Source organism: Euprymna scolopes, chromosome 2 (assembly GCF_053919585.1).
Source record: "Euprymna scolopes isolate OS-2025 chromosome 2, ASM5391958v1, whole genome shotgun sequence".
Classification (NCBI taxonomy): domain Eukaryota; kingdom Metazoa; phylum Mollusca; class Cephalopoda; order Sepiida; family Sepiolidae; genus Euprymna; species Euprymna scolopes.
In genome coordinates, this window is record NC_136483.1 from 166488212 (window position 1) to 166513823 (window position 25612).

Consider the following 25612-nt stretch of genomic DNA (forward strand, 5'->3'; position numbering starts at 1 on the left):
ACTTGATTAATTTACGTGGATTTTGGAATATGACATTTCTATTCCGTAACGGATACGTACACCATAAAGATTTTTCTATACTTTCTTTTTTCTTTACCAATTTTTTTTTTTTTTTAGATTTAATTCTAAATTACATTTTCTAGTTTAAATTCTGATAATTCTGTTTGTTTGCACTTTGAATCGTTTAGATGGTGGGCGGCGGAAGGCCGAGTACTTCAGTTCAATCGTCACATTCCCGACATGCTTAATCGATCCTTTTTAAGGTATCGATTCCGGCATCATTCATCATCTCAGACGGAACAGACGACGGGAAATACCCCCTTCTCTCTCTCTCTCTCTCTCTCTCTCTCTCTCTCTCTCTCTCTTTCTCGCTCGCTCGCTCGCTCTGTTCTCTTTATTTCTCTCCCTCCCTCTCTCTCATCGCTTTTTCCACACGCACTAAAGGTATAGTCGCATACAAGAGTAGGCGTTTGTTCGTGCGCCGGCTTCCCCTCTTCTCGTATTCACAACGTGAATTCACGCACTTCTGCCATTAATAAAATAGTGCCGTGCGCAAAGGTAAAAATAAAAAGAACTTGTTTTTCTTTTCTTTTTTTTTTTTTTTAAGGGAGGAGGGAATTTGTTCCACGGTTTTGCTACTGCTCCTGCTACTCCCGCTTCTTCGTCACCATCTTCATCTAACCACGGCGCAAAGTTTCCTAATAATAATGAAATAATAATGATAATACGAATAATAGCGATAACAATATTAACTGACCAATAAAAACTCTCCGCTGCTATTTATTCCAAGCCATCGATTCCACCCTTTCTTATTTGGCGTGTTTATTATCCGTGGCGGTGCGGCTTTTTTCTCCGCTGCTTCCCAGAAGTTAGAACGCACTTTCGTCGCCCCGTCGTCCAAGAAACAATTGAAAGTCGATACAAAAAGTACTTCCCATCAAACTATAAAATAAACAGTACAGACTTTTGTTAAAAAAAAAAAAAAAAAAAAAGAAAGCGCATCAAAATTGATAAAACAAAAGAAAAAGTTTTAAAACAAAGTGAATTGGTCGTCTGACATAGCAACGTTTGTTAAAATAATAATTGTCCAAAGTTCTAACACCATTTACAGGTAAGTCTTTTACTCTTTTTTTTCTTTTTTTGGAAGGAGGGGGGGGTTGTGACACCAGTGATATTCGCCCTCCCCCCAAAAATAGGTCGTTTTATATATATATATATATATATATATATATATATATATATATATATATATATATATATATATATATGTATATATATATATATATATATATATATATATATATGATGGTGGCATCAAAATCAAGTATATATATATATATATATTGTGTACAGAAAGTTGTTAGTTGAGACAGATCATTGGTACCGTCGGTTTCAAGCCCGATAATAAGGCCCGTTTAAGGTATCCTTATCAAGCTCTATTCAGCCAATATTCGTGAATTCGTGAAGAGACGAATATTGGCTGAAGAGAGCTTGATAAGGATACCTTAAACGGGCCTTATTATCGGGCTTGAAACCGACGGTACCAATGATCTGTCTCAACTAACAACTTTCTGTACACAAAATACAAAATATAAATACGCTCTTACAATTTGGATTTTCCTTTTAATTGAGCACTCTGCTGGAATTTTTTTTCCAAAAAAAAACTAATCATATATATATATCTTGATAAGTAATAATGTTTTTTTTTTATATATTTGTGATAAAAATAATAGTATTTTTTAAGAAACAGCCAACAGATCGTTTTTTTTAAATATGTCGTTTTAAGCAAAAACAATATGACGCACTTGTCATGTCGAAAATAGTAATATATCTAAAAATTTACGAAAATTCATCGAGTAAAAAGCTATTTATAGTTAAATGTAATTTTTACGGAAAATTGGATAAAGTTGCATTTTTCTTAGATGTTATAAAGTAGATGACAAACAGTTAACACACAGGGGACATGACTCGGAACGCAAAATTTAGATAACACCAACATTTGCAGCTTATAGCTGTTGCTGTTGTTCTTCCCCGAAGAATTTTCGTAATTTTAGGATATATTACTGTTTTCGACATGACAGTTAAGTACGTAATATTATTTTTGCTTATAGCAATATGTTTAAAAAATCGATCTGTCGACTCTATCTTCAATCGAAACAATTTATTTTATTTAAATTGTTTTAAAAGTTATTCGCTTTACGTTAATTTTTGGTTACCAGCAGAAAATAGCTCAAAATATCTTGGAGGGTTTTCAATGTGCTGGCTTCACAATAGGCCGTCATCTAAACGGTCTGATTCTTCAATATTACTTCTTTTTTTTAATTTTTATTTCTTAAATTTTCCTAAATGTTTTGGTCAATTGATTTTATCTTACGGTATATAATTTGTAAATCTCGCGGTGACGAGGTTTCGGAATGTGGTAGTCAACTGGCAAGCAACCCCTTGTTATTGTATTACACATGTTGGAAGTTCTTGGAAAGAAACTTTGTTCATGAAAGTTCCGTTTTCTATTAGTTACACAAAGAAAAGGAAAAAGTCCCTTTTTTTAGTTGGGGTCACCACTTATCAAGGTCCGAAGGCCACACGAGGATAAGGGTTAATAAATGTAAGATGGTGGTGGAGTAATCACTTATGATGTAAATTGGGTAAATTTAGATCATTTATGAGAACAGCTTAACAGGAAGTTATTTACATTAGATTTGAAAGCTACCATGCATTCAACCGTGAAGCATGCCATCAGTACGGTGTTCCAAAGGTGGACAGCTTAGGGAAAAAGGCTTGGTTCGTGCGTTTATATTAAGGCACCGATAGAGTGAGAAAAATCATATATAGTGGTTGTAGCTAGTCGAATATGAAAGTTTGGCAAGAGGGGACCATAGATTGGAGTCCAGTCGAGCACTTGCCATGAAAATAGCAATAGAGAAAAGACAGACTCACGACATCTCTCATGTGGGAAAGAGGTTGAAGAGAAAAGAAAAGCATGACCTACTAAGTTCCGAAGCCGGTTTTGAACTCTATCAAGGCAGGATAGGTCATGCTGAGCAGCTCCTGCCCAGATGTGGCAACAGTACTCTATTTTTGAACGCTACTGGCTCATATACAGATAGAGGATTGCATCAGCAGTGAGATACTGGAACTGTAGAATGATCCAACCATTTCACCAGCGATGTGGGAAACAGATTTGATGTATATGTTCCATTTCAGATCAGGAGTAAAGGTCAATCCCTGAAGCTTGTCAAGACATGAGGCTTCCCCAAGATGAGAGCCATTTATTTAATTTGGGGCGTGGTGGGGATCAGAGCGATTATAATGAAAGGAGAGAAGCTTGATATTCGAAGCATTAAAATTTACCACTTTCCATGCATCAACTGCATGTGGAGGCGCATGGTTGTCATTAAACCGTTATTATATGTCCTTCAACGTGGAGTTACATATTTACGGTTAATTTTAGAAATACATAGAAATAAGAAAAAGTTCTTTTCATGCATCATGGCGTCATCTCACTATAAAGCCGTCATTTTTATTTATTAATTTATTTTATTGTGAATTCACTCCAAATAAGGCACAGAGCCACTTAGTCGTTAGGAGTTGCTATTTGGGATTTACACGGATACTATTTAGAAAGTTGGGCAGTAAGATGTCTGTTTACGTTGCACGTTAATTTCTGCATGTTAGTACAGTCAGGAAAGCAGAGACCCGGATGGGAATTCCAAAATGCAGCAGTCCGATTGAAAAAAAAAAAACTATTCGAGTAAAAGACCTTACGGCATTAAGGGATTTCTACAGTGTAGGGTGGGATTTTTCTGCTTCTCGGGTTTGTCAAGGGTATTGTCGTTGAGGGTGTACTAGAGCACTTGCCATTGAAATACTTGTAAAACAGGCATAAGGATGTCACGTTTCGGCGATGGGAGAGAGGTTGAAGTTAAGTTGATAGTTCAGGACCTATTAGGTTGGCGACTGTTCTTTTTTTTAAACCTATCAAGAAACGAGAGACTTGATGTGGCAACAATACTCCATGCAGGGGCGAACCGTCGTCATGTAGAGATATAGGATACCTTCAGGAGTGAGTAGCATTTGAGCACGGTAGAGAGAGCTCATCTTCCTCACAGCTGCCTTGGCAATTACCTTAATGTATTTGTTCCAATTCATGTTGTCTATGAATGTTAACCCTAGAAACTCGAGAGAACTGCGTTCAGGTAATGTATCATTAGTCATGTCTATCAGTGGTAGAGAATGTGTCTTAGTCTTGGCAGCGAACACATGTCCCCATACGTATATGAACGCGGAAGTATATTCTGTTCGGTCTCCAGAAGACTTACTCTTAGATATTATTTCCTTTAGTTGAAGGGGTTGATTTACTGCCTCTAATCTAAAGGACGTTTAGAGGGGACTGCCAACGGGTTGATTACTGCAAATAATACAACCATCTAGAGGGCGTTTTTAGGAGAAACTGTATTTTCAAATCCTGCCTGAGTTCAAAACTAGCTTCAAAACTGCAACCTCGTCTCAACAGCAGAGTAGTTGCTAGCCTGTCTTTGCTTTATCGTTATGTTTATGGCAAGTACTCGTCCGAGCTCCAATCTATTGTTCCTTCTTGTCAAACTTTTACAAAAATACTTGACTAGCTACAACCACTATCAACAATTTTCCCCACTCTGAATCTGTGGCTAAATCTAAATGCAGATTCCATGAACAAAGCTTCTGTCTTAGTATTGCCCGCCTGTGGAACACTATTCCACTGGCCTGCTTTCCGCCAGACTACAATATGGTGGCCTTCGAGTCCAATGTAAAGTTCTTGTTCACACGTCCCCTTAAATAATTCAAATTCTACCAAATCTACACCATTATCGACTACTATACTACCACCTTTTATTCATTAACACTTATTCTCGAGTGGTCTTCAGGCCTTGATTAGTTGTGAATCCGTTGTAAAAAAAATAGTTAACATCTATAATAAGATAAATGTTTATTTGTACAACCGATAAGTCAGCCGTTTGGCTATGAAAACGCGTGAATCACCACCTTCCCCTTCCGGGTAATAAAGATCTTTCAAGATGCATCATCCCTACTCATATTTTTTACCATCGGCTTTCAACGAATTCGATTTATTTAGGAATGGACATTCTCAAGCCCTCCATCCCCCCAAAAAAAACTCCACCCCTTTTCATATTTCTCCCACTTAGATTAATGTAAAGATTGGCCTGCTTGTTTTCGGTCTTGAACAAACCGGAAAACAGTGGGCGGTATATTATTTAGAAAGAAGTGGGAGGATCTTAATAACCGAACTTTTGTTTGCTGCTGTCCCACTTCAAATTACTACTGAATTTGTGTGTGTGTGTATATATATATATATATATATATATATATATATATATATATATATATATATATATATATATATAATATTAAAAGTCGATATATGCTTCTAGGATAGTGATTTAAAGGTTATGAGGGTTTTTTTAAAGCATGAAAAACGATGTTAATTTTTGTATTTAATATTTTTATTTTTATTTTTTATATTTCAAGCGGACCTCCGCTCTTGGTCACAAAAAAAGTGTGGAAATATATGTGTGTGTATATATATATATATATATATATATATATATATATATATATATATATATATATATATATATATATACATACACACACACACAAACACACGCATACGCACACACACACATATATATATATGCCTGACAAATTCTCACGCGGATGTAACGCGGAATATTCTGTGAAGCTTAGTCATTTATATTTTTAGAACTTAAACCTAGCTCTACTTATGTATTGAGCACTGTTGAAGTAAATACTGGAAATTTACGCATAAATTTATATCTCCTTATATCTATGTGATAAAATGGAATAGTAATATATATATATATATATATATATATATATATATATATATATATATATATACTAGAAAAAGTACCCGTTGTTGACTGGGTTCAAAAACAGCCTACAGAAAATGGACTCTGATTTATGAAAGTATGATAGGTTATGAAAAGGAAGGGTTGTAAAGAGATAGCTTCGAATTTGGGAGTATCAAAACCAAAACAAAATATGACGAAAGTAAAAATAAAATAGATATACGCCATGATTTATTATACAATACCTGTCCACACTGAAACACTTATCACAATATTCTGTGGATCTATATTAAAAAACCTTGTTAAACTTTGTGACATATTTGCATTCTATGGAGATACGGCACGAACGAACACCCCATAATTTTTTTATATTATATTTCTTCAAACTGAAACATAATTATCAAAGTATACTTACGCAGATAGATATGAAAAGTCTTTATTAAAGTTTGTGCCTATTTCCATTCTATGGAGGCCAGGCGTGAACGCAGACCCCAAATTTTATTATACCACCCCTAATTTAGTTAGAATTTACTTATCAAAGTATTATGTACATCTATATCAAAAACACTTGTTAACGTTTTTTTTTATTTACATTTTTTTTATTTCCATACTTTATGGACCAGGCGCGTACGCATACCCCACAATTTTAATGAACCACTGTTCTGTCAGATCAAACATACCCATACCTGTGGCTCGATACATCTTCTATTATTATATGTAATCAGTTTTCTATAATAGTCAACCATATAGGAGCCTATTCGTGACCAGACACACACACACATACATACAAGAAATATGGTATAATAAAATCATTGGGTGTTCGTTCGCGCCTGAACTCCATAGAATGGAAATATGTCACAAAGTTTAACAAGGTTTTTTAATATATTGTGATAAGTGTTTCAGTGTGAACAGGTATGGTATAATAAATTATGGGGTTTATCTATTTTATTTTTACTTTCATCATATTTTGCTTTGGTTTTGATACCCCCAAATTCGAAGCTATCTCTTTACAACCCTTCCTTTTCATAACCTATCATACTTTCATAAATCAGTCCATTTTCTGTAGGCTGTTTTTGAACCTAGTCAACAAAGGATACTTTTGCTCGTATATATATATATATATATATATATATATATATATATATATATATATATATATATATATATATATTTGAGAATAATGGAAATAGTATTTTTGCTAGTATATATATATAATCCTTTTAAACTTTTAAATAAATTTTAGGGTACGCTTTTCGTGTGATGGTCTACTGGAGTGAATGTGGTATTGTGGTGACTGTAATGATTCTAGCGAAGAATACGATATTAAATTTTGTAACATTAGACCAAGAATGACCAACAGCACGCATTGTTTCACACTTTTGATGGATTTGTACATTATTTGTTCTAGTAATTGTCTGTATTTTTTGTTTTGTATGTAAATTTTAAATACATACTAAGCAGACCGACCGGCGTTATTGGTTGTAAAATTCGCATAACTATAATACTTTTATGAATGCAGAATTCTTATTGATTATAAACAGGAATACTGTAGGTATTATACGTAACGTTAAATTCATTTAAAAAGAAGAAAATGAAGTTAAAAAAAAAAAAACGGAAAGAAATAGACATGTATATACGAGTATTATGTTTGTTTTTTTAAACAGTTTACTTCTTGTAAGTAAGAAAAAATATATATATTCGAGCTGATATCGAAACCAAAACTTAATGATAGTGAGTGAAGTATGATAATCATTAGGCTAGCTTGACACGTTCGTTAAGAAATGTTCTCAAACCTACCTTTTCATTAAGTCCTTTGTTGAAAAATCATTTTATCAGTAGGTCAATTAATCTCTTGCAATCGCTCAAATAATTTGCTTTCACGAAACTACAATAGTCCTAATGTTCTTTCAGGGCTCATATGTTGTTGACCATAACACACTGTTTCGGGGATTTAAGCGTACACAGACACGCACACGTAATCCCCCCCACCGTTGGGTAGAGCAATGTCGTAAATGTATCTCACCCGCTACTTAAATTGCTATAAAAGCGAAGCTCGCTGTTTATTTGTAAATAAACAAGCAGCACGAGCACTGTAAAAGCGGTGGGCGAGTGTTTATTTAAATGTAGATTTGTTACGGTCCTTTGCGAGGATCGATTCCATAGTACGGTGGATAGAACTGCTGACTATACACGCACTGGTTGTAGAGTCAATCCCATGCTAAGGAAAGATGCTAGTTTAGCCTTACTGATGAGTTGTGATACAACGAAACAGTACCGTATGTGGATGACACTATATATATATATATATATATATATATATATATATATATATATATACATATGGGTGACTATATATATACATATATATATGTATATATATGTATATATATATTCCTCCACATATGTATATATATATATATATATATATATATATATATATATATATATATATATATATATATATAAGCGAAAATGTATGTATGTGTGTTCGCTTTTTCTGTATGTCTACAAAAGGCTTTTTTCAAAGAAGCGGTCGGTTGGTTCACAACTTTTTAAAACTTTTTATATCACACATAAATCGTAATATCTCACAGTTAACAACGAAGCTCGACTGTCTATTTAATTTGCTCGATTTCGGGAAGATAAATATTCAACATTTGTAGCCCGCCGCATGTGGGTTAGTCTTTTTCCTATAACATCTTGGGAAAATAAAAATAAAAAAAGCGTTGCACAGTAAATGAAATACTATCCCGCAGTCAAACTTGACCTCATTAACTCATTAAAACGGGCACCTGCCAAATCCAAGTAATTAAATAAATTTAAACGTGTTTCCGTTAGCATCTCGCGGTGGGGCAATGGTTAACATCGCACTTTTTTTTTAACACTTTAATTTACACCTTTGCCTCAAGGGTTCGGACTCGATCCTCATACTTACTTTTTTTAACCCCCCACCCACACCCCTGGAGTGTCCACACACACCTCCAAACACTCGGGCAACGTCGGATACCCCTCGCTAGTATAATATAAAGCTGAAAGTCTGTGTGTGTGTCTGGTCACGAATAGTCTCCTATATTGTTGACTATTATAGAAAACTGATCACATATAATGATAGAAGATGTATCGAGAAACAGGAATGGGTATGTTTGATCTGGCATAATGATGATTCATTAAAATTGTGGGGTATGCGTACGCGTCTGGTCCACAAAGTATGGAAATAAAAAAAAAAACGTTAACAAGTGTTTTTGATATAGATGTACATAATAATACTTTGATAAGTATATTTTAACTTAAATAGGGATGGTATAATAAAATTGTGGGATCTGCGTTCGCGCCTGGCCTCCATAGAATGGAAATAGGCACAAACTTTAATAAAGACTTTTAATATCTATCTGTAAGTATACTTTGTATAATTATGTTTCAGTTTGAAGAAATATGGTATAATAAAATTATGGGGTGTTCGTTCGCGCCTGACCTATATAGAATGGGATTATGTCACAAAGTTTAACAAGGTTTTTTAATATAGATCCACAGAATATTGTGATAAGTTTTTCAGTGTGGACAGGTATTGTATAATAAATTATGGGGTTTATCTATTTTATTTTTAATTTCATCATATTCTGCTTTGGTTTTGATACCCCCAAATTCGAAGCTATCTCTTTACAACCCTTCCTTTTCATAACCTATCATACTTTCATAAATCAGAGTCCATTTTCTGTAGGCTGTTTTTGAACCCAGTCAAAGGACGGGTACTTTTGCTAATATACATACATATATATATATATATATATATATATATATGTATATACGTGTACATATATATTTATATATATATATATATATCATCCACATGCATATATATATATATATATATATATATATATATATATATATATGTTTAAAGAAAAATAGAAAATCCGAATGAAATTATTAAAAAATCAACGTTTCGTCCTTATTTCAGAGGACATCTTCAGGATAATTGAAATAAAAATGTAAGAAAAGAAAAAGTCATAGATCTTTCGAAAAAAGACAGTTTTTGAATCCTACCCATGTCGGGAAGGACAAATATGTGTGCGTATGGGAAGGTTTTCTATTTTTCTTTAAACATAACGTCAACCACCGCTGGTATTTTTTCATTCCTTATACATATATATATATATATATATATATATATATATATATATATATATATATATATATATATATATATATATATCATCCACATGCATATATATATATAAAAGCACGTGTCTTGCATTGCATCCGATATATCTGACTGGACAATCGTTGGTATTGAGATCTTCCTACCACCCAAAACATTTTAACATATCTCAATGAAATAAAATTCCTGAAACCAAACCCGCCTTCAAATCTGGCACAGGAGTAATAAAAAAAAATATCGCTAGCTGCTAAATCTAGAATGGCCAATCAAAGCGCGGATGCGCGGATGTAAATAAAGACGTAACCAGTGGTGAGGGGAAACGCTATTTAAAAAAAAAAAGACAACGATCACGTGAGAGACGAGATAACGTTCGAAATCTCGTAAGAGACATTGGTGACGTCACGGCTGTAACGATGAGGAAATAAATATTGTACAAAGCGCTTATTATTTATTTTCTATTCTTTGTTTTGGTTCTCTTTGTGATTGGGATTGCACACAATGTGTGTTGGTTTGCTGATAACGTTACATCTTGGTTCATATCAGTTCTGGAAAATAACAAACAGCATTCATCCCGACTATAGTTAAGAGACCTGAGGTTATCTCTACATCTTCTGACAAAGCCAAAATTTTCACATAGAATCTTAAGTATATTCGACTCTTTGTGATCAGGGTCATCTACGGCTAGAATTCTCTTCTCCATTCCAGGGGGGGGGGGAACATCCTAAGCAACATTTGAATAACTGCCAAGGATGTTGCCAAACTTATCATGAACCTAAATGCAACAAGACATCGTGACACACAATATTCCAGTTATAGAGAAACTGCAATCAGGAGAAACCGATAAACATATATATTATTATTGGCTCACAAGGAGCTTTCACACAGGCCATAAAGGATCTCTCCTTGAGAACAATCTATGGTGTTCCCTGGAAGCTGAGTGACAACAAGTCTCCCCAGTTTTCCAGTGCTATCCACCTCTTCTGCTAACATCCTCAAATTAATTTGCATTATCATAGCAGTCGCTTACCATTGATTTCTCGCTAGCAGCCGCCATTGGTCTCCACTGGAATTTGAGTGCCAATAAGCTTCCCCAAGGTCCCAGTTCTCTACGCATTTGTCCAGCGGAGGTCTGACTAATCAATACTCTCTCTCCTCAGTTTTTCCATCCTCCTTCTCGACTATTTGACATCATTCTTTTGTGGTGGTGGTGGTGGGGGGGGGCGGTGATTGCGTAATCGGAGAGGATGGAGAGGGGAGAGATAACTTATAGATATGTATCTTCAATGTTCTTGGTTCCATATAATGTTTCTTCATGTTTTGTCTCTGCGGTGGTTTGGTCCGTGCAAATGACTCATGTCTATTAGTCCCCGCATTCAAGTGTTTTCTTTCATATTTCAGTTGTTTTCATCATTGTTATTCGTTGTATATTTCCAGTCATTCCTCTGATCCCAATTTCTCTCATTCTTTTTTCAACGTTTTTCGGAATTGTTCCTAGTCCTCCTACTATTACATGTACTATCTTGATGGCAGTTCTCTGGCTAGTTCCGTGTATTCGCTCCGTTTCTCCTTTTCTTTGATATTTGTCATGTGGTCAGCTGACACAGTAAAGTCTACGATTTCACAATACTTTTCTTTCTTATTAATAATTACGACACCCGGTCTTCTTGCTTGGATGGATTCATCCGTTTATATGTCCATGTCCCATAGAATTTTGTGATTCTCCTTTTCAAGTACTGTTGCTGGCTTATGTTTTTTTTTTTACATAGGCATCACCACTTATCAAGGCCAAGAGGTCACTCGAGGATAAGGGTTAAAGAGTGTACAGTAGAAATTGGACAATATAGTAACCGTTAGTAATGGAGATTCGGTAAATTTGTTAACTTATATGGAACGGCTCATCAAAAACTTGTTTACGTTAGACTTGAACACGACCATATTGTAGTCAGCCGGAAAGCTGGAAAACGGAAGACAATTCCATAGGCGTGCAGTTCTAAGAAAGAAGATTTGCTCATGGAATCTACGTTTAGGTTTAGGCACAGATAACGAGTAGGGGAAATTAGTGATAGTGTTTTCTGCTAGACGGGTGTTTCTTGTGAAAGTTTGGCGAGGGGGGATCATAGAATGGAGCTCATCCGAGCACTTGCCATGAGAATAACGATAAAGTAGAGACAAACTCGCAACATCTCTTCTGTGAGAAAAAGGTTGCAGGAAAGAGAAAAGGACATCCCCTACAAGGCTAAGAAGTCTATTTTGAACTATATAAAGGCAGGATAAGTCCTTTCTAGCAGCTCCTGCCCAGACGTGACAACAGTACTCCATCCTTGGACGTACCTGGCTCTTATATAGATGGAGAATTGCATCAGCAGTGAGACATCTACTGGATCGGTAGAAGGATCCTACCATTTTTCCAGCAGCCTTGGTAACGGATTTAATGTATGTGTTCCATTTAAGATTAGGAGTAAAGGTCAAGCCAAGCAGCTTGTCAAAACACGAGGCCTCCCCAAGACGAGAGCCATTCATTTCAATTGATGCCAGATGGGGATCAGAGCGTTGATGATGTAAAGATAAAGGCTTGATCTTAGATGCATTAAAAGTAACAAGCCACCTCTTTCCCCATTGTACGACTTGATCAAGATCAGAGGAGAGAGAGAATCAGAGAGAACTTGATTGTTTACGGGCTTAGATGTGCTACCATAGATAGTAGTGTCATCAGCATAGATGTCAACGAATGATGAAAGGATGTGATTTGGAAGATCATTAATGTAGATCAGGAAGAGAATTGGGCCCAGGATGGACCTTTGAGGGACTCCAGCATTAATACTAAGAGCTTCTGACTTCTGACCATCAACTACTACTCTTATGAACCTATCAGAGAGAAATGATTTAATAATTGAGAAGACATTTCCAGCTATACCGTAGCTGGAGATCTTGTGAAGTAAACCTTTATGCCATACTCTATCAAAGGCCTTTGATATGTCAAGAGCAATTGCCCTAGAAAGGTAGCCTCCGTCGAGATATTCGCTAATCCTATGAGATATAACTGTAAGCACATCTGCTGTAGATCTAGTAGAACGGAAACCATATTGCGTGTCACTAAGAAGGTTAATCAATTTTCAATCTTGTTTTTTCACTTTTATATTACGTTGGATTCTAATCTAATGTATAAAAAGACTATATACCTGCCTGTCTGTCTGCCTCAATATTTTCGAACTATCTCCTCCGAAAGTAAACGTTGCAAAGCGGCGCTAGGGGCCTCAAACGATTGGATTTTTTATGGGCCGTTCTTTTATGGGCCTTTAGCCCGTTTAAATAGTTTTAAAGGAGTCAAAATTGAAAAAATCGTTATAGAATTTGTACATTCATCTTAGTTTATTTTTTATTTTTTAATTTTTTATCAATTAATATGCGTGCCACATTGATACAGTGGTAACGTCACCAGCTTTGAATGCTAAAGTTTTGCTTTCGGTTTCGATTCTAGCTGATGGTATCCAAATACTTTTCTTCTTTTTTTTTTACTTTTGAAATCACAACTCTAAAATAATGTACACGAAATTTTGACAAATTAAAATATCATATTTAAACTATGTCTGTCTTTCTACATACTTTCAAACTCTGTCTCCTCCGAAACTAATTATTGCAGAGTAGCGCTAGGGACCTCAAATGTTTGGATTTTTAATGGCCCGTTCTTTTATGGGTCTTAAGCCGGTTAAAATATTTTTTATGAGTCAAAAAGGAGTCAAATTGAAAAAATCATTTTATATTTTGTACATTGATCTTAGTTTATTTTAAATCAGTTCATATGCATGTCATATTGGTGCAGTGGTAACGTCACCAGCTATGAATGCTACAGTTTTGCTTTCGATTTCGATTCTAGCTAATGGCACCCAAATAATTTTTATAACTGCAAGGATGAGAGTTCATATAAAAACGTTGTTTTAATTTGAATAAAATAAAATACGCATCAAGTGCGCTTGAAAGCCAAATCATAACGTAATATTAGGAAAATAACATTTGATTTGGCTTTCAAGCGCACTTGATGCGTATTTTATTTTATTCAAATTAAAGCAACGTTTCTATATGAATTCTCATCCTTGACATTATTCTCGCGTTGCCCACGCATAGTTTAAACATTTCAAAATACAACCGCTAGAAACAACGCGCGGCTCTTTACAAAGAGACTTCTTTCTCCAACTTTACAACATGGCAAGGAAGAAGAAAAGGAAAAAAAGAAACAAAACAATACACTGAAGATGAGGTATACCTCTGAAATATATTTGTGATAAATTTCAAATTCAATAAAATATTTGTTTATTTTCCTTATATTACGTTGTGATTTGGCTTTCAAGCGGACTTGATTCGTATTTTATTTTACTTTTATTTATATTTTAAATCACGACTCTATAATAATGTATGCAAAGTCTGGACAAATAAAAAGTGTATTTTACGATCGGGCAAAGCCGCCCCACCCCCGCTAGTCATATGATAAAGCTGAAATCGTTTTGCTTGGGCGTTGAAACCGTCCATCCCGTTTACAGCTTCCGGTTTGAAAAATTCTGCGTGTATGTAAGTAAATAAAAAAGCCATGAAAGCTTTTTTTATCGACATTTTTTTCGTGTTTAAAATATGCAATTAAAAACAAAACTAAATTTCTTTTGCATTTTTTTACATTGGCATTTTACACATTTTATTTGTATTTTTATTGCAAGTTGGAATCTTTTTCAAACAAAAACAAAACGAATATGTTTATGATTTAAAGTTAGTTCGCCACTTTAAAGACGGTAAGATTACTCAGATCAGCTTGCCCAGTCGTTGAAACCGTGTTAATAAAAATAAACTATTTGACAATCAACACATAATAACGTCTAAAATTTTTATAAACAAAATATAACAAACAATCGTACAATAAGTAATTGTTACCAAAGGCAATAAAAGTAACATCCCTATAGTTAAATGTACAGAAGTCATATCTAAATTAATTAACCAAGAAATATTTATTTTCGAACATACATACGTGCTATACGTAAGAGAAAACATGTAGTCTATATTTAGTTTAATTCAACTTCGTGCAAATGGAGTAAAAAACTTTCGTTAAAATTCCGATACAATTTTAACCATCGGCAATGAAAGAAATTAATAAAGACTCCTCAAATTTCAAGTTGTTTAGGATTTTAAATGAACACAACTTGTCATTTAGAAATTCAAATATTTCAAATTTGCATCGCATTTGACACTAATCAAGCAAGAGTCCCTCAATTTCAATTTCTTCTAGAAAACCCTTTAAACTGAATCTTAAAAATTTAAATGTTTATATGAACGAAATAATTGAATGAATTTTGATCAAAATTAGAATAAGCATTCTAAATAAATGTTTAGATGCATTGTTATATATATATCTATAAAAGTGAAATTGCCTCTGTGTGTGTGTACATTTGCCTACCAAACTACTCTGTCAATTTTCAGTCTACAGACTAAAGATTTAACATAAGGGGTATTGAGATTAAGGAAAATCTTCTTAATCGGTTTTCGGCCAGAAATTTGGCTGTCAAAGGGTCAAAGTTCAACGATGTGACCTTCAAAAATTCTACCAAACTCTTCCGCCAATTTTGGGTCTAAACACTTGAAATGTTAAATGTAGATTCAAGTGGACATAGATCAAACTTTTTATTTTGGTTTGAGCCCAAAACAATAAATGTTAAGTGGTCAAAATTAGGGTAAATGTTAAAAAAGATTTTGATCTCTACCAAATTACTCAGCCAATTCTTGGTCTAAACATTTGAAATTTTACATAAAGTGAATTCAGATATAGGTCAAGCATTTAAATCAGTTTTTGACCGAGAATTTGTCTACCAAAGGACCAAAATTCAAGATATTTAACCGTTGTGGTCTTTAGCAAAATATTCAGCCAATTTTGGATTTAAACATTCGAAATTTTACATAAAGGGTATTCATATATGCAGCAAGCATTTTAATCAGTTTTTTGGGAAATTTTTTCCTGACAAGAGGGTCAAAGTTGAAAGAGTTAAACTTTGTAGACTCTCTCAAAATCCTCCGCCAATTTGAGTCTAAACACTTGAAATTTTAGATGTAGGTTATCTGGACATTATATATATATATATATATATATATATATATATATATATATATATATATATATAAGTAGGTTGTAGTTTGCTTGAAGCATTGTTGAAGAAAATTATAAGGTAAAATTAAAAGCCAAGAACAATGCGAGATTTTTTTTTATAGAGTAAAATTAAATGAAAACAAAAGAAATAAATTTCTTTTATTGTTGTTTGTTTTTTCTTTTTCACACAAATTGTAACTCTAAACAACAGTAATTTTTTTTCTGTTGTATTCAATGGTGTTATAAATCTCAATATTTCAGACCTATTAGTCCTTTTTCAAGAGAAGACAGTGGAAGAGTGTTCAAAATTGGAAAAGCAGCCGCAGAGTTTGCCACGTGATACCGCGAAATATAGAACAAAAAATGACCTTAGGAGAACGTTAAAATAAATCTTTATTGATTTATTTTAACGTTCTCCTAACGTCATTTTTTTTGTTTCTGTAAATTTTAAAGAAAATCTATAAACCGTTTCGGAGTCTATATTGAACGAACTCACACACAGAGACAAACTTGAATATATATATATATATATATATATATATATAACTACTTCATTTACTCACATAAATTAATATACGAAAGTATAAATTTATGCGTAAACTTTAAGTATTTACTTCAAAAGTGCTCAATACGTAGGTAGAGCTAGTTAGTTAGTTATAAAATATATATGGCGATTAAGCCACACTGAATATTCCGCGTTTCATCCATTCTAGGACTCTTCAGGCTTATGCGCGAATTTTGTGGTTGTCTGTCGTTTTTATATACGGTGCGTATTGAGGTTTTAGTTAGCCAATCAGCTTTCTAGTATCCACCGCTGATTGGCTGATAGGAAGGGCGCGGTGAATACTAGAAAGCTATATATATATATATATATATATATATATATATATATATATATATAGTTTTTAAGATATGATTATCCACTGACACGTGTTTCGTCGTCAACGACACATCAGAGCGGCTGGATCTAGCGAGATTCGAAATCGGGGTCTAATGGAAAGAAGCTCTTACATCCACGACTCGGCTATCGCCCACGAGTGCCTGGATATATCGCGATTTACATATATCTTATTTATTTGTTTTTGTTTTTGCGATACGTTTTTGAATGAATTCAATTATTTATACGAAAGTACATTTTTACGTAAATGCGAGTTTGGAATAATTTTCCCTTTTAAATGTACCCCCAAATTCACACACACACACACACACACACACACACACACACACACACACACAAACAAATATATACATATATATGTATATATATATATATATATATATATATATATATATATATATATATATATGCCAGTAGAGTTTAGTTTCCTAGAAGTACATCCAATGAAACAACATGTGTCTACCGAAGAATGCTCAATGAGTGAACAGAGCAGGTATATTAAATTTATTTATACAAACATTGATGGCTACATATGTGCATACATGTTTCTCACACATCTTGTACATGTTTAAACGAAATAAGAAAATGCTTTTGTTTGAAATATCAGTTCTCGGCGATAATTCTTGGCCTGAAGACGTAATTCCCCAACGCGGGTGATTACAGAAACATGTATGCACATATGTAGCCATCAATGTTTGTATAAATAAATTATATATATATATATATATATATATATATATATATATATATATATATATATATATATATATATATATATATATATATACACTAAAAAAAATCCTAAGTATAAATTCAATCAGAATAAAAATAAACTCAGGAAAATATCCATATATAAACTATCCAAAACTGCTACCTACTTTCCTCTAGGCTCAATGATCTATTATATTTTCATTTTACACCCGCTTTGATATATATCATACATATTTCCAACTTAAAGTTTTCCCATCCATTAGTTGTTAACTCAGATGGTAACGAATAATGCAGGAGAGTCATGTCATGGTTTCGATTCTACCGAATGGCACCGAAGTCATATTTTGATTTTTTTTTTTAACTTTTAAAATCACTACTACAGGATGTCTCAAAAATCACTAAAGGGTTTTGGACTTAATTAAGATTCTTTATTTTTTTATGATATCTTTCTGTAATTTTAACACAATCTGACTAAGACATTCGGAATTTTTAATAAAAATACAAAATTCAAACAATCTTTATTTATGAAAAATAATGTCTTTTAAATGTTGCCTATTTTCAGCTTCACATATTTGTGCTCTTTTCAAAACATTTTCATGGCAGATGGCAGAATCTCTGGATATCGATTTAACCCCCTTGTTTCGTTCCTGATATTTTCCTTCAATTCTTACAAGGAGTGGGGCTTGTTAACATAGACACTTTCTTTAAGATATCCCGACAAGAAAGTCGGGGCTAGTCAAGTCGGGGGGGGACGATAAGCTCTTTGGGTTAAAGAATTGGCCCCTATTTTGGTAAAACAATTTCACAACTTGCGTATATTGCTCAATGCTATGCACATCCATAATTATTTTCTAAAATATTATCAGTAAAATATTTGAAATAGAAAAACAAAATAATCATTAATGATAAAATGAAAAAGATTTTCACCCCTTCGTTTACATTTTGGACATCCTGTATATATATATATATATATATATATATATATATATATATATATATATATATATATATATATATATATATATATACTGAATACTATAAAATAACCAATAGTGAATTGGCTCTATAATAATAAATTTGAAATTTTCATGAATTAAAATATAATATTTAAGCGTATTTTACGACATGACAATGTTGACCGGTCTGTTAGCATACATATACATATATATTTTAATAAGAGGTTTATAACGAGTAAAATCTTTGTTTGGGTGGACAAATAAACGTGTACAAAAATATGCCGGCAAATCAAAATAAAAATGTCCATTTCAGTTTGGCGACATATTTTGTTTTGTTTTTTTTGTTTGTTTTTTGTTGTTGTTTTTTTTGTTTGCATGACAAATTTATTTAAAAATTTAATATACTAGCATATATATATATATATATATATATATATATATATATATATATATATATATATATAGCAGTAAAGGCTATCCAATATCCTGAATTTTTTGGTTATAAATAGTTATATATATATAAACACAATATATATATATATATATATATATATATATATATATACTCCTATAAATTTGAGTGTTTTGTGTATTAATATTCATATTAAAAACCTTTTTTTCCTATTTATTTAAAAAGAAAATACAACTTTGTTATATATGGGTCGTGGAATTGCATTCATCTGCAGAAGATCCAGCTAAGATCCAGCTAATTTTTTAAACATCCATTTTGATTATAATTTCCTGTTAGTTTTTTTCGCTTTTTTTTTTATGGGATGGTCATTTTTCGTCAACTATTAAGTGTAATTATATTCATGCAGATATTCTACATGATTTATACTTGCATAATATTTGCGATGACGTAATTAAATAAGAACCAGACTAGTTGGTTGTTTTGGTTGTTTTTCTTTTTCAGCATATCAACCCTTTTCGGGTTATTTAATGCCAAATCCAGTGATTTTGAAGAAATTTTTTTAAATAGAATATATATTTTTCCTTCAAGTCGGCTTCTATTTAACCTATAGTTAGGACCCTAACAGGTACTATCACTCTGGATCAGAGTGGATCTGGGAGCACTGGCAATTAAAGAGTAGCTCCATACTCCCCAAAGCCCGCAAGCTGGTACCTCAACATCGAATATAGTTTAAGGTCATATCCAGGACCAGTAGTATTAGTAGTATTAGTAGTAGAAGTAGTAGTAATAGAAGAAGATGAAGAAGAAGAAGAGGTTCACAGTGTGACATGTATACACACTATACAATCTTTCGAAACTTGACCCAACGGCTCACAGGCAATCAAGTTATGCTAAAAATCCATTATATTCAACGATCGACGGTCACATGCGAATGGAAACGTTCTAAATTTGTCGTTTTAAACAAGCCGTCGTTTTCGTTTAGATTCTATTAACGGAGGATTGTCGAAAGGTTGTAAATTTGCATATCATTATGCAAATTCGTTTGCATTTCCAAATATAAAAACGGAAGTCAATCATTGCTATCGCTTCTAAATTGTGACTTCTCACCAAGGACTTTCTGGCTAAAAGCATACACGGTATAAAAGAATGAACAGGAAGGTTGAAGCACCAGGTCGTTGATGTCAGTTTCACGATAGTTGTTTCCCCGATTATAATTTTAGACGCTTTTTTTTGCCAGTTTTCGCTTCTTCTCTTCGCTTCGTTTCTTATATATATATATATATATATATATATATATATATATATATATATATATATATATATATATATATGTGTGTAAGAACAAAACTGTAAAATAGAAGTTTACATTTAGTTTTTTATTATTCGGCAGAATACTCTAAAATTGGTATGTTAGATATTACTTAACACACCAATTAATCCGCAGAGTTTCAAAGAATGCGAATTCTTCCCATCTCAGGAAAAACTGTTCGCAAAATAATCAGATAGGAATGCTAGACATTAGCATTTCATTTCTAAGCATATATATATATATATATATATATATATATATATATGTGTGTATGTGTGTGTGTATGTATGTATGTATGTATGTATGTATGTGTGTGTGTATGTATGTATGTATGTATGTGAGAAAAGAAAGAACGCTCACACCAATCTGAAGCGATAGCTTCGCAAAGGGTTTAGTTGATGGTTTAAACCATGACACAGAGCTGGATATGCGACACTTTCGAACGAGTGCTTTCGTCAAAATCTGGCTACATCAAGCACCTTAAGTCACACAAAACTCCTGTTTAGATCAACTTTGTATCTATTAGTCCGAACCAATTCAATATGGCGTAATCGGAAAATATAAAGGTATCTGCAGCTTCTCTTCCAATTTTCAGATTTTCACCATGTTAAATCACATTTCAATTCCTTTTGACAGATCGAATTTTGCTATTTCTTCTGATGAGTTTACGGCATAATAGATTCAGATTCACTGATTGATATAATAATTAAGTGATTGATTTTGCGCTACGAAACAGATACTGTACAGAATTGTATAAGTCAACTGAATTAAAGGAATAAATTATATGATGTTTAACATCATGAATCTTGGAATATAACTTTTTGTCTTTTATTCTCTATATTTCTCTGTAATAACATTGAGCTTCTTAAATAAGGATTGATATATAATAAGAAAATATATTTCTACAGAAATATATATATATAAATATATGTACATATATATATATGTACATATATATATATGTATATATATACATATATATATATGTACATATATATAAATATATATACATATATACATATACATATATATATATATATATATATATATATATATATATATATATATATATATATATATATATATACATTCTGGGGGTTTGTTTGCGTTTCAGAACTACAGGTAAGGTCTTTGATCTTCGTCGTTTTCATGCTTCTACAAGGACCTTTCAGCACCTGGCTCGTGAATTGCTTTATGCGGATGACGCCGATTTTGCAGCCCATAGTGAGAGGGATATGCAGGGTATCATAGATCTATTTTCAGGGGCCTATGCGTCTTTTGGGCTTACTATTAGTCTTAAGAAGACTAAGGTCATGTTCACACCTCCACCCGGTGGTTTGTATGTGAAACCGAATATTTTTGTCAACAACCAGAGGCTTGCCGCGGTTGACACATTTGTGTATTTGTGTAGTACTCTTGCCAGAGACGGAACCCTGGATGCTGAGGTCAACTATAGGATACAGCGTGCCACTAAGTCTTTTGGTTGCTTAGAGAAGCGAGTCAGGGGTATAACTCTTCATACAAAGATCAGTGTCTATCAATCTTGTACTTTACCATCATTTCTTTACGCGTCTGAGGCCTGGACAACTTATGGTAGACACATAAAAGTCACGGAGAGAGTGCACCAGAAATTTCTGAGACACATTCTGGACATCAGGTGGGGCTTTTTTATACCTGATATGGATGTTCTCATGCAAGCTGACGTACCTTGTATCGAGAAGTTGATTATACACAACCAGATGAGGTGAGCTGGACATCTGAAAAGGATGGACGAGGAGAGATTGTCAAAGCGCCTGTTCTTTGGTTAAATTACACAAGGAAAGCGTCCACAACATAAACCTAGGAAACGCTTTAGGGATAACATCAAAGATAATCTTAAGGTTCTTGAAATTGACGTGTTCAGTTGGGAAAGTGCTTCCAATGATCGTAAAAAGTGGCGCTCCTTGGTCTATAATGGCTGTGATAGCTTTGAGAAGAAAAAATATGAGCTTGCAAAAATGAAGCGTGATATACGGAGAAAAATCTGTCAGATCTATGAGGTCTGTCAGAACTACATTTCTGATTTATGCGGTAAAATGACCTCATCCGGAGCTGGCCTAGCTAGCCACAAGCAATCACATGGAGATCAATCTTTCTTTGATTGGGAAAACACTGCAATGCACAGATGTTCTGTTTGCTCTGTGGTCTGTAAATCGAGTGGAGGCCTGAAGCGTCATATGGACGTCCACAGTAGAGCAGCACCAGTTGGCATCCCTCAATCTCATGACCTTTGCAACAGACTGTGTAAGAGCAGGGATGGTCTGAAGAGCCACATTCGTTCCCACAGTAGATAGAAATTGGTACATCTTGATCACATCTCCACATGTATTCGTGTAAATATATATATATATATATATATATATATATATATATATATATATATATATATATATATATATATATATATATATATATATATGCTAACAGGTCACCCGGAGTTTCCCGGTCATAATATATGCATAAGGGTGTGAATTCCATATAAAAACGTTGATTTTATTTGAATAAAATAAAATATGCATCAAGTGCGTTTGAAAGCCAAATCACAACGTAATATTAGAAAAATAAACAAATATTTTACTTGTTTGAAATTTATAACAAATATGTTTCAGAGGTATACTCCATCCTCGGTATGTTGTTTGTTTTTCTTTTTTATATTTTCTTCTCCCTTGCCATGTTGTAAAGTTGGAGAAAGAAAAGTTTGTAAAGAGCTGGACGTTGTATTTTGACGTGTTGGAACAGTGCGTAGGCAACGCGAGAATAAGGTCAAGGGTGATTGATTTGAAAAAATAAAATATGCATCAAACAGACTTTTCTTTCATACGCCGCAACAATTTCACTATTGGTTCCCTGAATTGCTAGAGCCTCCTTACAACCCTCCAGATTTTTCGACGAATGCTTTTATATATATATATATATATATATATATATATATATATATATATATATATATATATATATATATATATATAAAGTTTAAATAGAATAAATATATATAAAGTTTACATAGAATAAAATCCTCCTATATAAACTTTTTTGTAGCTTTCAACCAATAAGAGGTATTATAGTTTTGGTCGCTACACCAATTACCGATATGAATAATTGATAAAACAAGGATCACTGAAGAGCTGTGATGCAGCGACACAATCTGTCCGTAGACTATATATATATATATATATATATATATATATATATATATATATATATATATATATATATATATATATTAGTTATATTTTGGGGGGGATTCCAGCAGAGTGCTCTGTTATAAGGAAAAACTCCGAAAATAAGAGTGTATTATTTATATTTTCATTTACGGAAAGTTTAGATGAGATAAATCATCGGTACCGTCAGTTTTAAACTTAATAATATATATATATATCAAACCTATAGTTATACACATATAGTACTGTTTCCTTGTATCACAACTCATCAGTGCGGTTAGACATACACCTTTTCTCAGCCATGGATCGAACCTACAACCGTCATGTTGAACATCGGCATATATATATATATATATGTATATATATATATATATATATATATATATATATATATGATTATTTAATTTAATCGCATAAATTAATATACGAAACTATACATTTATGCGTAAGCTTTAAGTATTTACTTCAACGGTGCTCAATACGTAGGTAAAGCTAGGTAATAAATTATAAAATATATACGGCAATTAATCTACACAGAATATTCCGCTTTAAGCCTGATGAATCTAGCTTAAAGTCTGGTGTATCCTAGCGTGGATGAAACGCGGAATATTCTGTGTAGCTTAATTGCCATATATATTTTATAACTTACTGCCTGATGAATCCTGGCGTGGATGAAACACAGAATATTCTGTGTAGCTTAATTGCCATATATATTTTATAACTTACTATATATATATATATATATATATATATATATATATATATATATATATATATATATATATATACAGTTGTGCGCAAAAATATTCGACCCCTGTCTAAATTTTCTTGTTTCGTTGAATCTATACTTCCAAAATCTTCATAACGCCTTTTAACGGCTAATTATAAATAAATTGTATTTTTTCAACAATAAATGAGGAAAAGTAATTCGAGATTAATAATATATATCAATTTATTTACAAAAAATATAAATATGGATGTTGCAAAAATATTCGACCCCATAATTTAAAGTTTAAATAAAAGCGTCATTAAGTTTATTATTTTAGTCTGACCTTGTATCTATTTCCTATAAATAATATTTATGACTCTACTGAATCTAAAATCAGTTCAAATTGAACTTCAATGCCATATTGAATGATTGAATAATTGTTTCAAGTAAAAAAAAATTCTTTTTCAACGTCAACAAATCTGCAACTATGACAAAGAACAAAGAGTACTCTGAAGATATTAAAAAGAAAGTAATCGATGCCTACCAGTATGGAGAAGGTTATAAAAAAATTCCAAACGTTTTTCTATACCACGGTCGACGATTATGTCCATTATCAAAAAATGGAAAGTAAAAGGGATTGTATCAAGTCTTCCAAGATCAGGTCGTCCAAGAAAAATTACGACACGTGGGGCTAGGAAAATTGTTAGACAAGTTTCAATAGACTCTAAATCTAACCTAAAGGACGTGCAGAACGATTTGAAGAATGCTGGCTGAGATGTACTCTTGTCAACTATTTGTAGGGCATTAAATCGTGCCGGATTGCATGGACGTATTGCCAGATGGAAGCCTTTACTTTCCAAAGCTCATCAAAAGGCTCGATTAAATTTTACAAAAAAGTTCCTAGAAATGCCTATTGATTACTGGAATAATATAATTTCGTCAGACGAAACGAAAGTGGAACTATTTGGACGCAACCAGCAACACTATGTTTGGCGAAAAGAAAATACTGCTTATAATATGAAGAATACCGTTCCAACTGTTAAGCATGGAGGTGGATCAATCATGGTGTGGGGCTGTTTCAGTATAAATGGAACTGGAAGATTAACCATAATCGATGGAAGAATGGATTCAGTAAAATATCAGTCCATACTGAAAGAAAATCTTGTTCCGTCTGCTAACCAGTTGGTGCATGGATGGAGGTATACCTGTCAACAGGACAACGATCCTAAACACACTTCAAAGGGCACTAAGGCATGGTTAAAGAATA

The 25612-nt window shown here is 33.0% G+C and overlaps 1 protein-coding gene across 1 annotated transcript in view; it reads left to right on the top strand.

The window, feature by feature from the left end:
* The first annotated feature begins 646 nt into the window (after positions 1 to 646).
* Positions 647 to 25612, top strand: part of LOC145298654 (uncharacterized) — a 200726-nt gene continuing 175760 nt past the window's right edge. Inside the window, exon 1 of the mRNA XM_080144334.1 lies at positions 647 to 1111. The gene's annotated coding sequence lies outside the window, so the exon portion shown is untranslated. The remainder of the gene's footprint in view (positions 1112 to 25612) is intronic.